Source organism: Theropithecus gelada, chromosome 16 (assembly GCF_003255815.1).
Source record: "Theropithecus gelada isolate Dixy chromosome 16, Tgel_1.0, whole genome shotgun sequence".
Classification (NCBI taxonomy): Eukaryota; Metazoa; Chordata; class Mammalia; order Primates; family Cercopithecidae; genus Theropithecus; species Theropithecus gelada.
The window spans coordinates 37,502,956-37,507,935 of NC_037684.1; the positions used below are offsets into that span (position 1 = coordinate 37,502,956).

At 49.2% G+C, this 4,980-nt stretch overlaps 1 protein-coding gene across 11 annotated transcripts in view; it reads right to left on the bottom strand.

Moving 5' to 3' along the window:
- The window catches only part of STRADA (STE20-related kinase adaptor alpha), a 39,043-nt gene extending 37,308 nt beyond the window's left edge, over positions 1–1,735 (bottom strand). For 10 of the 11 annotated variants that reach the window (XM_025360971.1, XM_025360974.1, XM_025360970.1 and 7 more), the window contains exon 1: positions 1,490–1,735. The gene's annotated coding sequence lies outside the window, so the exon portion shown is untranslated. Of the gene's footprint in view, positions 1–1,201 lie in introns of all 11 variants that reach the window. The other variant, XM_025360967.1, reaches the window with a different exon arrangement.
- Between the last annotated feature and the right edge of the window lie 3,245 nt (positions 1,736–4,980).

The following is a 4,980-nucleotide window of genomic DNA, read 5'->3' on the forward strand; positions in this document are numbered from 1 at the left end:
TGTAATCCCAGCACTTTGGGAGCCCGAGGCTAGTGGATCACCTGAGGTCAGGAGTTCGAGACCGGCCTGACCAACACGGTGAAACCCCGTCTCTACTGAAAATACAAAAATTAACCGGGTGTGGTGAGGGGTGCCTGTAATGCCAGCTACTCGGGAGGCTGAGGCAGGAGAACTGCTTGTACCCAGGAGGCCGAGGTTGCAGTGAGCGGAGATGGAGCCATTGCATTCCAGCCTGGGCCACAAGGGCGAAACTCCATTTCAAAAAATAAAATAAAAATCAAGAGAGAAAATAATAAACCCAGCAAACATTTATGGCAAACTTTCTACGTGGCAGGCACTGTGCTAAATGCTTCATGAGCAGCTCACAAGTATTATCATCTCTGTTTTACAGATCAGGAAATTAAGGTGCAGGGAGGTTAAATGCCAAAGTCACACAGGTAAGTGGTAGGGACTAATTAAATCTGTTCCAAAGCCTGTGCTCTAAAAACCAGAGTAAACTTCCTCCATTTCTGGGGCCACAACCATAAACACTGCATTCCAGCCAAAACACCTCTAAGAAATCTGATTAAAAAGTAGGGGACAGATTTGACCAGGTTAGCACTGTATACCTAAAGGCTGAATTCACAGGCTTCTAGGCCGGTGATCAAATTTGGTTTCTTCCTTAACTCTCAGAGACAAGAAACAGTCCTGGGTGTCTTCAGAAAGGTATGAGTGTCAATGAAGAATTGTTTTAACGTCGCATATACGTATTGGAACATGCTTCTACTTGAACAGATATTACAATAAGGAAAGGGCAGATTCCAACGGCTTTTTCTTCGAGGAAAGTCAAGTTAAAGTATGTTAGGATACAGGAGAAGGCTGGGCAGATAGTTCCCTATTTCCTGAGAGCTATGAACAATTTTACCTACCCAATGCCCTTCCCTCGAACTCTCTTCCTTACCCCCAACCCCCAACCCCCATCTCCGGCGCCCATATCCCCTGCAGTCACTCAAAAAACATTTTTGGAAAACAAAAAGACAATGAGCTCTTCGTTTAGGCCGATTCTGGGAGCCATCTGTATCTTGTGTCCTTACGAGGACTTGACCTGCTGCCTGTCAGCCCGAGGTGCGCGGCGGCTGGGGAGAGCGGGGAGTTCAGCACCGGAGTCGGCCACCACTCTGCCTGAGCAGGACAAACCGGCACCCAGCCCTAGATTCCCCACCTGGAAGCCCTGGGGGGTGGGGAGGAAGGGGAAAGCAGGAGCTCGCCTCTCTCGCCCGGCAACTCCGCTTCAGCGTCTCCCCGCCAGGCCCAAACCTATTCTGCTCTCGGGCTGCGGCGCCTCATTGCGGGAGTCGAGGACGCGGGTTAGAAAGGGGGCCCGTGGAGGGTGAGGGTGAGCCCGGGATGGCCGCTCCGACGAAGGCCCGGGCCTCGGGAGATGGAATCGGTGGCAGAGCGAGGAGGGACTGGCCCCGGCGGCTCACCAGGCACCCCGCCAGGCAGGTACCTGTTCCTGGAGTTAGCAAGTAGCCCCGACCGTCTTGGCTCCGCCTCCTCAGTTTTACGGCCGCGCCGCCGCCAGGCCGGTTGCTGGGAGGGGAGTACGCAACGTGCCATGCGCAGTCGGGCGACCGGGAGGGCGGATAGAGCGCTCCGCCCCGCCCCGCCCCGCCCCTCCCTGCGGGGAAGCCCCGCCCTTCCGAGGGGCCCCGGATGCGGCCGGCCCCAGCAGCTGTAGCGCTGAGAGTTCTCACCTCTGGTGGTCTTTTCCGCCGCGCGGCGCTTCCGCCTAGAGCCTCCGCCGCCGCAGCAGGAGGGGGAAGCAGGTGGCTTCAACAATGAAAGACCTGAGAAAGGCAAACTTGGCTGTTCCTGAGAATTGTTTTTTTCTCATTTCATGTGGTAGGACTTCTATGGGAAAACCTGCCTCGCACTTTTCTCAAATGCCCCTCACTTTGGCCTTTCGGGCACCAGACAACAAGCTGCAAAGGGGGAAGTCCATCCGTTCTTTGCTCCCCACTATTTGTAAAACGAGGAAAATAGCTCAACTAATGAAAACGATCATCTTGTCCCCTCTGTATCTCCCCCGCCCCCGGAAGCCTTCCTCATCCACAGCTGAAGCCGTTTGTGGAAACCTATCAGGTTTGTCCAAGCCAGGTTATGCAGAGCTTGAGAAATGAAGAAGTGATGGACTAAGCCCCACTCCTGTGAGACTAGGTTTTTCAGTGACTTACTTAACCCCGCGTGCGCAGGAGAGGGTGTCCAAAACGCGGATATATACCATCAGGTAATGAACACTCGCTCTTCGCAGCTCTGAGCCTTAACACAGATTTAGATTGTCCTAACTTCCAAGACTGGGGAGGTTTAGCTACATCCAAGTAGGGACTGATAGAAATATGCCCCTGGAAGGCCGGGCGCGGTGGCTCACGCCTGTAATCCCAGCACTTTGGGAGGCCGAGGCGGGTGGATCACGAGGTCAGGAGATCGAGACCATCCTGGCTAACACGGTGAAACCCCGTCTCTACTAAAAATACAAAAAAATTAGCCGGGCGTGGTGGCGGGCGCCTGTAGTTCCAGCTACTCAGGAGGCTGAGGCAGGAGAATGGCCTGAACCTGGGAGGCGGAGCTTGCAGTGAGCAGAGATCTTGCCACTACACTCCAGCCTGGGCGACAGCGAGACTCCGCCTCAAAAAAAAAAAAGAAAAAGAAAAGAAATATGCCCCTGGAATTGTGGGACCTGTATGCACATGAAGTCTCATTTGATCTTACATATATCACTTTTTTTTTTTTTTTTTTTTTTGGTGGTGGGGGGATGGAGTATCGTTCTGTCGCCCAGACTGGAATGCAGTGACGTGATCTGGGCTCACTGCAACCTCTGCCTCCTGGGCTCAAGCAATTCTCCTGTCTCAGCCTCCAAAGTCGCTGGGACTACAGGCACATGCCACCATGCCCGGCTGATTTTTGTATTTTTGGCAGAGATGAGGTTTCACCATATTGGTCAGGCTGGTCTTGAAATCCTGACCTCAGGTGATCCACCAGCCTTGGCCTCCCAAAGTGCTGGGATTACAGGCCTGAGCCACATCACTTCGATTTTATCGAGTGCTTTGACATTGCTAAGGGCTACCCTCACATGTTCTCATTCTCAAAAATAAGATGCCACTCTCAGAAGCAAACTTGGTAAACTCACAAAGCAACACAGTATAAACGGAGAAGTAAAATTTCTATCAGTGTTCTACTGAAGGGTCTTTCACATGTGGTCTTTTGGAGCGGAGTGTTAGAGAAGACTGCCTGAAAAGATGCTAAACTTCTTGCCATTACAAATGGGCAGAGAAAACATTGTTATTGTCTCCTAACTATTCTGTTTTAGCAGTCTGTAACAGAAGACACTCCTATGGGTATAACCCTTCTCTTTTTTTTGAGATGGAGTCTCGCTGTATCGCCCAGGCTGGAGTGCAGTGGTGCAATCTTGGTTCACTGCAACCTCTGCCTCCTGGGTTCAAGCGATTCTCCTGCCTCAGCCTCCTGAGTAGCTGGGATTACAGGTTTGTGCCACCGCACCCGGTTAATTTTTTAATTTTTAGTAGAGATGGGGGATTTGCCATATCGGCCAGGCTGGTCTTGAACTCCTGACCTCATGTGATCTGCCTGCCTCGGCGTCCCAAAGTGTGGGGATTACAGGCGTGAGCTACGGCGCCTGGCCTCTTGTCTCTCTTATATCCTTTCACATCATTCAAAATGAGAGGAGGCAGGAATGGTAAGGAATGAGAACTTGGGAGGATAAAGTACGCTATTTCACCTTTTCCTGCCAAATCCACTGGATTCTTGTACAACACAATTCTAAACAATCTTCACATTGCCAATTCCTATTGAATGGGTGGAATAAGAAATCAATGTTTTTCTTTGGTCTAAATTCCATCTAAAGAAAGTTGTTAGGGCTGGGCGCGGTGGCTCACGCCAGTAATCCCAGCACTTTGGGAGGCCAAGGTGGGTGGACCACAAGGTCGGGAGATCAAGACCATCCTGGCTAACATGGTGAAATCCAGTCTCTACTAAAAATACAAAAAATTAGCAGGGCATGGTGGCACGCGCCTGTAGTGCCAGCTACTTGGGAGGCTGAGGTAGGAGAATCGCTTGAACTTGGGAGATGGAAGTTGCAGTGAGCCAAAATTGCGTCACTGCACTCCAGCCTGGGTGACACAGTGAGACTCTGACTCAAAAAAAAAAAAAAAAAAAAAAAAAAGGAGTTTCACATCTGGTCTTTACAGGGAAAGGTTTCCTATTACTAAGGAAACAGAATCATAAGCTACTCCCCTCTTCCTCAAAAAATACCCTATCAATTTTTGCAGATAAAGAACTCTGAAAGAATCTGCTTGGTTTCCATTGGGAGAAAGAAAAGCAAAAGAGTAAGCAAGAATGCATCACTTGGAGACCAGTCCTAGATGATGCCTTATACTTGCAAAGTGCTTAAACAGTTTACAAAACAATCTTACATATATAATATTATCTCTTAGTGTTCAACTACCTGTGAAGTAGGCAGAGCATATAGTTAGTATCCTCACTTCACATTAGGTTAATAACTTGCCCAAAGTCAAAGGATTAGTAATTAGTTCTGCTGGCACTAAAAGCCAGGTCTTTGTCTTACAGTCCAGTACTTATTTTGGCATTGCTAAACATCCAGGCAATGCAAACGAGATTGGAGACTTAGTGGTTTTCCAGTGTGTGACACTAAACAACATCCTCCTCTCTTTGTCCTCGCATTCACAGGAGAGCTAATGGAGTCTTAACTCAAGAAGTGGACTGCAGGGAGGAGCCCATAAATAACATATGGGGCTCTAAAAATATAAAATGTTTTAAAAATGACTGGTAACAACAAAAGCAATATTCAGATTAACTCTTTTGAAAGAAAAGCACTTCAGTGCTGACTTTTATTGAACAGAAATAACTTTCCTCTGAGCTTATACTCTTGTAGGATAACTCCAGAAAGTCAAGGCGGCACGC